The sequence below is a fragment of the Athene noctua genome, chromosome 4, assembly GCF_965140245.1.
Source record: "Athene noctua chromosome 4, bAthNoc1.hap1.1, whole genome shotgun sequence".
NCBI classification, from domain to species: domain Eukaryota; kingdom Metazoa; phylum Chordata; class Aves; order Strigiformes; family Strigidae; genus Athene; species Athene noctua.
In genome coordinates, this window is record NC_134040.1 from 25,188,215 (window position 1) to 25,200,906 (window position 12,692).

The window sequence follows — 12,692 nt, forward strand, 5'->3', positions numbered from 1 at the left end:
CAACCTCTTTACTAAAGCAAATTATAATAGCAATGCCCTTGATTGCTAGAAGTGAAGATTTCTTCTGTGGAAAAGTGAGATATTGAAAACACAGATATGAAGTATTATAGACCGATCTGCATAGATTGCTAAGGACTTTAATTGTCTGCACATACCATACTCCGTTGACATAGAATCATATTTCTACATACTTTCAACACTAGGAATTATTCACTATATCAAAATCTTACAAATCTTTCCATGATATATGGATTACACTACATCCAGTAATAATAGCTAGCAGGTTCGTCATATGAAAACCTAATAGATCATTACAATACACAGACAGAGGAAATTTCTTCTTAATTTCAGGTTTGTTAGTAATTAATAACGACTTTTACATTCTCAATGAATGTTTTTTATCCTTTTGAATCTTATAGCAGATTCCACTGTTGCCACACGTGAATATCTAATCTGTTTCTAGAATTTACTAGATTTGTTGCCTCACTTCTATCCATCATGGTAATGTTTTTTTTTCAGGTTACCATCAAATTTGGAAAAATAAATATTTCTTCATAGAAGTTTTAAAATTTGTTTTGAAATTTTATTAATTATACTGAGTTATTGTATTGAAGGTACATATAGTAAAACAGGTGTATATGTGCCATTCCTTAGCCATGTATTTTAATCTCTAAAAACTCATTTCTTTCCAGAATGCAAAGTAAGACTAACTTAATTTTTAAAAGTCAGAGCAATAGTAGGGTTGGACTTTTATAACTGTGTTTCTACTAAAATAATACTATAATTTACAGTCTTCTGTTACGTGCTGTTATATTGCAATCCACCTCATACAACACACCAAAAATTTCTCTAAATGCTAAACTTTGACGTTTCTGTTAAAGGCTCAAAGTAGCTGGCAAGAGCCAGTGAATCACACAAATCTGGAAGAAAGCTAACTGCTTGGTATTTACACAGACAAATACCAATCTGTGATTACACAGTCTGTCACATCTGTGTGATTTCTATACTGCTCCAGCAATGTGCAATAGATGCAGCTTTTTCTTCAAGTCCACCTGTGTACACTTATTTTTTAATACTGTTATTCTTCTGGTTCCAGTGCACCAAGTATTTTCCTTTTTCAACCCCTTTAATAATGTAAAATTCAAATATTAATCTAGAAGTTATTAATCTAAACTTTATTAGTATTTAGACTATTTAGAATCCCTATATGTCCTGCTGACAAATCTTAATTGTGATATATATTGTTAGTCTGGTTATTTTATTTTTGGAGGTTATATATTTGCAACATTTCCAAATCACTACTATAAATGAGGAAATCGCATTGAAAAACTAAAATAAAAATAGGAACAGTATTAATTAGTTTGATTCATCTTGTCAGTAATGTTTCATCCTGGAGGATTATCAGTTTTCAATTGTAAGAAAGATATACTGAGGAATTTAACCCCTCCACTGTAACCTAACCATCCTTTCCTTTTTTCATTTTTTCTATAAATAAAGATGGGTTTTCAATGTAAATTGGTTTCTTATTAGCAGAAAACATTATCAGACTTTTCTCAGTGCCCTAATACATTTTGGCATCAGATCTTTTAGCATCATGCCTTCTCTTTTGGAACGAATATTCTGCTGCAAGCTTAGCAGATATTGCCAGCATGTACGTATATTATGATCATGCTTCAATGTATGATGGTACTACAAATAATACTGGAAGTATTGCAACAATTTGGACTTCATTTTTCCATCTAAATTAAAAGTATTTTAATACAACTACCAACATTCTGCCACAAGATGGCCTGTGTGTCTAACAAAAAACATAATGGTTGCATTTCACATGCTGAAAAATATGTGAATAAAACACTGCTAAAAACTAAAAGCCATCTGTGAAGACCTGATACTACACAGTACAGTATCATTAACATTAGTGCAAAGCAGCAAGAACTGTAGGCATTTCAGTAGCATCTATAGAACAGAAACAACTGCATTCAGCCTCCTCTTCCTAGGAAGTTAGATAATTTTTACATTAATTGAATGGTAATATTATATTAAATTTGCTCATGTTAAAAGCTCATTTTTATTAGCAGCAAACCCTAACCAAGTGTCTAAATAAACCTTATATTTTATTAAAGATTGAGAAAAGACTAATAAGGTAGATTAAAAAAGTAACAACAATTTTTAATATAAGAATTTATGTTCTTCTCCTCTGAGGTGGTAACTTTAGGTCTAATTATATTTCTCTTCTGCACTAATTCTCATTTACAGTCTGAAACTAGTAACTAGTCTTGCTGTGGCCCAGCAAAACTAAGCTGGCTGGTGATACACTTATCATCTGTTCCTCTCCCTTCTCATCTCTCCCACCCATTCAGCCTTGTGCTGGGGCTTTCCCTGCTAGCTGCTCTAGGTAACCTTCTCAGCTTTTGTTCACACGTTTTTGTTGTTTCATCTCCTGAAAGAGCAGGGTTAGCATTGTGAGCTTTCTCAGCTCACAAAAAACATTTTAACAGAAAAGCATATTTAAAATGCACATTTTAACAACAACAAAAAAAGATAAATGACACGTGCTGTCATGTCCCGCTCAGACGAGGGGGACAAGTGACTCAGATTCGCAAATCCCCAATGGAGTGGACAAGAAGTCTCCAAGTCCAAGCATTTATTAACTACCTACAATGTACTAATTGAACACACAATAATTGGCTAAGTATGTAGCAAGTTGTGGTGAGCAATACAATATGCCTTGCATTTCTTAATGGAAAAAGGAAAAGAGGGAGATAGAGGGAATGGGGGAATACAGATCACCGGTCTGGGTTCCTGCGTCGCTGCCGCCAGTGAGGGTTCCAGAAGGCAACCGTCTTTTTCGCTGGCATCCATCTTCTTCACTTCACTGCTCTTTCCAGGCTGCCCCCCCTTTCTTCCCTTCTTGATTTATATCCACATTCTTTGGGTCCTTCCCCTAGGTCGACCCACATACCTACGTATCCCATGTACAGGGAGGGGTAAGGTGTTTCATGGGATGATGTAATTAGCATGATCATGTTAGCCTTCATTAGCATATTGCGGGGTAATTTTAATATGCATTTCGTGGATAATGAAGCAAAAGTCATTCACTGGACAGATGGCCCTTGAAATTTGCCCAGGTGCCCCAGAGGAGAGCCGTCCTGTCTCCACCAGACTCCCTCCTTCAGCTGCATCCTGTATCATTGGGGAGCCTTATCAGCCTTGACCTCCACAGAATGCACCATTTGTCTTGCGAGTGTTTGAGGCATTTCTTCGATCAGCCTCAACTTTTACTTTCCCAGACTGCTTTTCTTAGTTTCTCACAGGCCTGGTTTCTCGTCTCTCACACATGCAAAACAAACATGCTTATGCCTGCCCACTTTGTTTCTTTTGCTCTACCAGATGACAACAGAAGCATCTTTTTTTCTAGGTCTCCCTGGTCCCAGGGACTCCAGGCAGGAGGAAGAAATATGAAGGATTTCCCTTCATGTTAGGTCTCAACCAACAGGTTTTACACAGATACATTTTTTAATTCCAATAATTTTTGTCAGAGTTTCTACCTCCTCTAAAGTTCATAGGCTGTAAACAAAACCTCCAAACAAAACAGATTTCAGACCAAAATGTGGCCTTTTGTGCAACAGAACAATGACATCAGCAATAAGACCCCAAAATGTAGCTCTTTACGGCTGAAGTAAATTGAAATTAAGCCGTAGCAGAATCCAAATAGACCTTGTAAAAAGGGAGGAGCAGTGGGACGTCAACTGAGATGGCTGTCAAGCCTTATGGAATGAAGAATATCTGACTACTCTGCTTCTTTCCAAATAGCAAATGCCAGTCACAAGGTGATCTGACTGAACTATTGCTGTGGAAAATCCAGTTTCTTATCTAGCACCAAACATGTCATTTGCTTTTCATTCGGTCGAATACTGTCTCCTAAATGAAAGGGTTCTCTCAGTGAGATTTAGACTCACTGAACTGCAATCAAAATGTAGGAAAGAATGTAGTCTGTGTGGGACAAATCTGCTGATGTGCTACATGTTTTTATTGGCTGTAATATTCAGGACTGAGATCAAAATCTGATCTTTATTGCTTAGAATGGGTATGTTTTCTACCCCTAAATAAAAAGTGGCGCTTCACATTTCTGCTAAACAGTGAAGGCAACTGAACAGAAAAAGGAAGCCAGTTGCTCATAAAGAAATCACCTAGACAACTATAATTTGGCTGACTGAATACAAAAGATAATTTTTTTAATACTGAACAGTTAAGCAGAAAAAAAAAGGAAGAAACACATGTATTTCTTTTGCAGCATTATTACAGGATGAGTTGCCAACAGCATCTGAGACTGATGAAGTGCAAAAGGTATAAAGCAGACTTTGCGTGTTCAACATTTAAAATACAAATTCTCTTAGTGAAACAGAATTCAATAAGTAGAATCAGTAAGCTATTGAATAAAACAGAAGGGTTTAATTTAAAAAAAAAAAAAAAAAAAAAGATGGCATTTAATCAATATCCCATTCAAGCCCCTTGCAAAAATGAGCTATTTTATCATTTCATTTGTCCTGGAAGAAGTACTGTTTTCACAGAAATAAATATCTGTGGCAAAATCATCTTGAAGCATGAGAGTCCCAGCTTAAAAGCTGCCTCCCAAGTGAAGTGGGAGGGAGCTCACATGCAGAGCTGTTTGGCGGGAGAGCCTCAGTAGAGGCTCCTTCCAGCTTTTCTCAACAACTCATTTCAGTGAGCTGGTCTTAAGTGCAGTGAGCTAAACCCCTGAAAGGGTAGGGGTAGTCATGAACCTGGCATAAAATTGCCCAGTTGAAATCCTTCTTTCCATATAGTCTCTACATTTTGCCCTAAGGCACAAGTCCTTGAGCATCTCTGATGCATCTCTGAAAAGTTGTCAACCAACAAAACGCATTATCTGCAGTTCTGCTGGTTGTAAGAGGCACAGGGTCTTGAACGTATGTCTGAATACTGAATACCAGGTACCAGCCTGTTCTGAGACTCCTTCAGACTCCTTTTCCATGAAGATGCTAGAATAGTTTATCTAACGACTCTGCTTATCCATTAATTATGCAATCATTATTAATATATCAATAAAATGAGGTACTTGCATGATGCTCTAAAAATATACTTAGGAGGTCTCCAAATGACTCTAGATAGTGTAGGCATTTGGAAAAGCACAAACACACCCATTTCAGCTGATCTGAAACTGAGTTGAATCATACCATACACAATGAATGTTACGGAGCTGAAACAATTTTAATGGCAAGTTTACTTGTGTATTGACATTTTCTTAAAAAAAAAAAGAATTATTAATATGATTAAAGTAAGAATATTAGATAAATTCTAAATCAGAATTGCAACTATAAGGTTGATTCCTCGTACTGCATTTTTCTCCCAGGAAACACTCAAGAGTCTTTCTCGGCTATCACAACATAATCTATGGTGAAAAAAAAAAATCTCCATAAAAATTTTCCCTTCTCAAATACCCAACTTACTTTTTCGAAAAGCCTTTATCATTACAAGATTCTGATAAACCAAAACGCATTGCATTAATACTTCTATTACTTTATTAATATCTTATTTTTATTACTTTATTAATATCTTATTTTAATAAATACTCATTTATAATCTGGCAATTGGAAGAGCTCCCATTCTTAAAACAGACTGATATGAAAATAATTTTCTTATGTAGTAGAGGTTAACAAAAGACTTATTATGAATTCATAATCCACTGCAATATTTTAATAAATCATAGTAAAGCTCACAATAGAAAAGCAGAGTCTATGTTTCATCCTTTCTCCCTGAACAATGAAAGTATCATAAATATAAGAAAAATTATGCTATAATACAGTATGCAAGTGTAAGACTGTCCTTATATATAGTCTAAGTGAAAGACAACACTTCGTCATTACTATTGTAACTTTATTCGTAGGGTTTTTTTTAAAAAAATCATATACTTTTGAACTCCTCACTACATTTATAAATTATTTATGTCACAGTGGATATATGTCCTTGACGGAATATTTTCCAAAGACATATATGGGGTCTTACATGTCTAGAACTCACTGGCCTTTTTGTCCATTGCATACCTACCACATCATTGTTCCCATTAAGACCTTTTGTGCTGTAGCTTCCCAAATGAAAAAATGGTGGCTCTTCAGCTGGTTAAAAGACTTTAAAATCCATAAAAAACCTTTATCATAATTGCATTCTATTTAGGAGTCCAATTTTTATAGTACGACTTTCAGAAATTTTATCACTCATTTTAATTTTGGCCTTTGGTCAGATTGTGGCCAGAGCAGACTAATTACATATCAGAAGCTGAAAGAGTGTAATAAAACTGGAAGGATTCCAGCCGAGATTGTTATTACGTGCCAGCTTCATACTGCAAGGGCCAATCTAGCCAGCAGATGTCGCAGAAGAGCTTCTACAAAGATACTATTTCTAGTATTTTCAAACTTGAAATCAACATATAAAAACTAACTTCAGTAAGATAATGGAAGAGAAATTCCTGAAAGGTTATGCATTATTCACTTGTCTCTTAACGAATTACGCCCTTTTAGGATCTTTTGAGGTGAAGGGATGCAAATCATTTAAGATGCAAATATTATGTAATAGGAAATATAAATATTTTCTTTCTAAGTGTTAACAGTAATATTTTGTTAAGATCCATGTTCATGCTTGAGGAATTAAAGAAAGGAATAAAAAATATTTAAGTGGTATAGAATCAAACATATAAAAAGATTTTGGAGCATTTTATTTCTAGAAAGAAAGAGGAAATTATTCTGTGATGAAGAAACTCCTATCAGAAGAGTTTACTGTTTCATATGCTTCCAAATATTTTAAAAAACTAACAGAGTTTTTGGGGTAAATCAATAATTAATAATGGAGATAGACAATTTATGTTCTTTTTTTTTTTTTTCCCCCCTCATGGAGTTTTGATGAAAATGAAATTCCTCGGAAAAAACAAGATGCTACAAAAAACCTGGGAGTTTTTCTGTCAAGCATTAAATTAAGCTGATATGATAACAGATTTTATGGTACTCATAAAACTAAATCCAAACGGTTTAAGGAACACTGTATCTCGTCTCCCCATTTATATAGAGAAGCTCTTAAAATCTTGGATTTTTGTCAGTCTGCAAAGTCTGTCAGTGAAAGCCACCTGCTATTTTATTTAACTATATGGACATCTTCTGAGAACTTCCAGAAATGAATGCCAGCAAGAGCTATGCATAGAGCTGAATGGTTTAAAACAAAACAAATAGAAACACAAGGTAAAACTACATTGACTCAGCATGCAAAGTCAGCAAAGCTACTGTGGGTTTACTGAACCATTTCTACTCAATTTATTCTGCCCTTAAGGCTCTGCTTGGGACTCTTTTTGATTCATTGGTTAAATACTGTATAAGTACTGTGAGTTTTAATCAAGAGCTTCACATTTTTCTCATCATTGCCATGGCAAATGTAAATACAATCCAAATAAATACTGAGAAAATATTTCTAAGAAGGACAGCAAACAGTCAATGCCAGTCTAGAAGAGGTTGAGGAGACTTCCTCTGCAGCATGGTGGGTAGTTCTGCCCATGTATGTTCAAAGAAAATGAACTTAAAGTTCTGAACGTCTTTGCTGAGCCCTTCTGCAGAGAAGGAATAGTTAAAAGATCATGGAAAAGGAGAGGAATCTTGAAAGAAAACAAAAAAGCAAAGCTTGTCTAGCTAGAAAAAAAAAAAAAAAAAGGAAAATTTGAAAAATTATTTTCAGTTAGATTCAGTACTGGTTAGTGAACATAAAAATAAATGTAGTTTGGAAATTTTCCTAACCATCACAACCTTCCAGCAGGATTAATAGGAGCAAATGCCTAAAGCATTTTAAAATGCAGTTTTTAAAGTTCATAAAAGGTCTTATAACAGCAGTCTTCAACAGTGGAGAACTGAAGTCACAAGGAGTGGCATTCTCTGTCCACTTTTGTGTTCCTAGATTATACAGACAGACATAGATTGGACAGAAATTATCAATGTATCATTTATACCAGTTGCTCAATCCATTTCGTCTTGCAAGCGGGCTCCTGCCACTCCTTGACACGTTCTACACAGTGTATGTACATGCACAGACACCATAACACATGCCTAAACCTGACAAGCAACTAATAGCCTCAGTTCATGCCTAAAAAGGTATAAAATTAATCTAATTTATGGTTTCCTGGCTGACAATAAACTGCTGTCAAGTCTTTGTCTCTTTTCTTTTTCAGGGACTAGTAACCATGGTTACACAATGTAATAAAGTTAAGTGATCCACAATGCTGTAATACAGGGTGTGTTTATTGTAACTGATTTTGTTATAAAACCCCAAGAAGATAAAACTAGTAATTCAGGGTGAAATGGAAATCAGCTACTAAAATTTTGCTTGTATTTTAATAAAAAATGCATTCTTTTTTGAATGGCATAATTTCTTTTCCTGAATAATTTATGACAGCCAGTCTGTCCCATTGAAATGTTCATATTAATTTTAATGAGCTTGTCAAAGCTATTCTAGCCATTTTATGTTGAATAGATTTAGCTGGGGTAATATTTTAACCCCTTGCTTCTTTTAACCAACATAAAAATCTGTTTTATACAAAATAGCTTATTTTTTAACGTACAGATTAGCATCTATGGTTCATTCAAATCGTAGTAACACTGTGATTCTCTATACAATTTATACTCACATAATGATTTATAGTTTTCCACTGTAGTAAAAATTAATAGAAACTTGTAAAAAAGGTAAATTTTTGGTTAATTGCCCAAGGAGGGGAAAAATGTGTTTCAATTACAAGTTTTTGGAGGTAGCATTTGCATTTACATTAATGTGTTTTCCCATAGTTTAAATTCAAGGTAGCTAAACATCTGATGTACCATTTTTTTTCCTGTTTCTTATTGTGTGGCTGTTTATGTTTCCATCCAGTAATTCTCTACTTGCAACTGCTTTTCATGACTAAAATTTATCTATTCAATTATTGATCAACAAGCAGTATAAAAGCTGATGGTTTCCAATTTCAACTTTTCCTTGAATGTCTTCTTGAGTGCATTGATGCTGCGCCTCTTGGAACATCGGTATTTAACTGCAAACCTTTTGTTATCTCTACTTACCTGGGTCAGGGCCAGGACCAAAGTCTGGTGTAAAAGATACAAAACTGTTTAAGAACTAACCATAGCAGTTTTCTGTAGAAATGTCAGGAGCAGAAAACAAAATATTATTACTGGTACATCCAAAGGGACAGGAACATGCATCCTTTGGCTGAAAAATGATCCAGTTTGGATTAGGTGAGGCAGTTCTTCTCCCTGAGAATTGGTCCATTTCTGTCAACTATTTCTGAACTACAGAAACATTTTTAAAACTTATTTGTATATTCATCACTCTGGTCATGAATGGAAATTGTCTTCAAAAGCACACAGTACTCACTAGATATTTGGCTTGGCTGAGCTAAATTCTTGTATTTAAAACTCTAAAAAAGGACAAGGAGCTAATTTCCACTAGTTCCCATTTTATCTGTAAGAAATTAATTCAAAATTCTCTATCTGTACCAGCCTCAGAACTGCAGTCTTAAAATCCGAGGCCAAGTTTTGTAGATGGTATCTACCTCTAGCTTATTCCTCTACTGCTAGCTTTCAAGAATTTTTTTAAACTCAACACATAAATTTACGATGTTAGTTCATGACAATAATAAACAAAAATGTCTGGATATGAAGATTATTGCAGCAATGGATGTTCTGTTACCTAAAAATAGACAGGTGAGCTAGAGCTCTATTAAAAAATTATATTATATAGTATATAAGTCTGAATTTTTTAAAGATTAAAAAAAGGTAAGAAGATTAAATTCAGAGCAAGGAACTAGTATATTTTTAGAGGAATTAATATTGAAAAATGTATAATTGATTAATGCTACTTCAGTTTTAATAGGTTTGGTAACAGCTTGGTACTTGCTCAAATATTAGAAGTGAAAAAAACCTTTATTACAATAGTGGTTCAATGTGCTCAGCAGTGGAATGTGTTCATTAAGGAGAGATTCTTAAGAGGATCAGAAAACTTTCTATCACCCACGGCGGTGTGGTTTGAGCCCAGAGGGCAACTGAACACCACCAGCTCTTCACTCACTCCTTTCCCCCTAGCACTGGGAAAAAAAAATGAATCAAAGAGATCAGGACTAAAGATAAGGACTGAGAGGGGTTCCTCACCCATTACCAGTCACAGGCAAAAGGCAAGCTCGTTAGAGGAAGAAAAAAAACCATATCGCTTTAATTCAAACACTAAGGACAACAACAGAGAGAATGGGACAGTGAGAAGCATTGCCATACCTTAAAAACACTTCCCTCCACCCCTCCCTTCTTCCTGCATTCAGTTTTATTCCCAACATCTCTACCTCCTCCCTCACCAGTGCAGGGGCAGGGGATAGGGGGTGCTGTCAGTCCGGCCACTTCTTCCTAAAAGGTGTGTGTGGGGGGGTACACTTCTGCATTCTCCCCCCTGCTCCACGTGGCATCCCTCTCATGGAAGACAGTCCTCCACAAACTCTCTCTGCCGTGACTCCTCCCCACGGGCTGCATTCTTCTTGAGATGCTCTGGCGTGGGTCACCTCCACGTGTTTCAGACCTCCCAGCGCCGAACTACAACTGCGGGGCTTCTTCTTCCCACAGACTCCTGGGGGTCTCCCACAGGCCGCAGGTGAATCTCTGTTCCACCGGTGACCTCCATGGGTGGCAGGGGCGTGGCTCTGCTGTCTCACCACAGGGAGCTCCATGCTCTGGCGCACCTCCCCGTCCCCATCCTCCTTCCTCCCACTGATCTCGGTGTGCACATAGGTGTCCTTCACTCCTCCTCAAAGTCACCCCCCTCCCATCTCAGATTCCCCTTCTTAAACACACTATCAGAGAGGCACGGCCACCATCACTAATTGGCTTGGCCTTGCTGCAAAGATAGGTCCAACTTCGAGTCCAGAGAGCTTCGAGAAGTTTCTCACCGGGGCCATTGCTGTAGCTCCCTCCCCTGCTACCAAAAGCCCCGTTACACAAGCCCAACACAAGGTTAGAGAAAATAATCTAGAAATATCTATGGTAGAGGGAGGACATGATGTGATTATACTACCATATATCTGCAACCCCCAGTAGCCACAAGAATGGTGGTTGTTGTTACAGTACAAGCCATAAGTATTTAATTTTTTAACTTTTAAAAATCTGTGTAATGGTGGAAAGAGCTCTCAGAAAATGCTTCCACTTGCGCTAAAGTTCAGCTAGTATGAATTGTGAAACAGGACAGAATCTCTTAGTGACAGCAAATAAAATGCTGATTCCTTGACAAATAAATTATTACAGTCTTCTAGACATTTGAGTCAGGGAGAATAGAACTTACATGTAACAGACAAAAATGTCTTGAGAACATGCTTTCATGAGATGCTTCAAACATACATATGTTGTTATAAAGATTTTAAAATTTTAAAAAAGAATGATAGCATGCAATGGGATGGCAAGTATATATTTTTTTCTTGTTTTCCATGATACTATTACTGTTGCATTTATTGCACTAAGGAGTTTAAAAATGTGTCTCTACAGGCCCCTACGTCCACTCCTGGGCTACAGGAGGGTTTCTATTATAAACTTAAGTACAAGAGGAAAAAATATAGATCTACAATAAGTTGCCACAGAAATCTGTATTATATGAAAGAAGGTGAATTTACCTTCACTTCCACAATAATTTAAAACTTTGAATCAAGAAAAAAAAAAAATCAATTAAAGCATGCAGTTCTCCCCTTTTCTCTCAAAAATTTAATTTACATCTTAGCATGTAACCTCTAAGAGAAAAAAGTTCAAGTGAAATCGTTCAAGTGAAATCTTTCAAATGAATTTGTAAGCCAAAGCAGAAGGTTTATTCTGGCAGTTTTTACACTTGCAATGTTTTTTGTAGTCTGCTAATGTACAATTCTGACTTATTTTTTGTGCTCATAATTGATGCTGTTGGGGCTTCAAAATCTGTTGCACACTTCCCTCTTTTACTATACTCAAAATTATGATGGGATTTCAGCCAACTTTACTTTCTGTGATGGGTTCCTCTTTGTAAGCTACACTTGCAATTTAACTATCAGTGTTTGATGGGTCTCCAATACTACAAAGCCTCTTTAAGTCTTACTAGATAGCCAGAATTACACCAACTCTGAAGCTGTAAAACAGGAGAGCAGTTTTGTGACTTGCCTTAAAAAAAGCAAAGCAAACCAAAGCAAACCAAAAACCACCATCATCTGAGAAAACAGATTTAGAGATTCTGGAATTTGATTTTCCAGTGCACTGAAGACACTTTGTACTTGGAGACCAAGTGCTCATTTCTGGTCATTCTTTATCCATCCATGCCTCTTGTTCACAGGAGAGTGGTAACGCTGTGGAGCGTGAGCTTAGTCTGTAACAATAACTGGGAGCCTGGGTAAACTCCATGTGCCTGTGCAAGTCAGAATCATATTTGTTTGCACTCCCATGATGTTATTATACTTAGAAGCCTGAAAAAATTAGTGTCTGCAGGAAGTAAACCAGAATTTTTATTTCTTTTATGTACTCGTGGCACTAGAGATAGTAAGAAGGGAGCATTTTAGGACAAATTTTTTATTATGGGGAAGATGGGAAAAAATGAAAAAAAACCCCTAAACTATAATTGCCACAATAAGACTCTGACAGAGACAA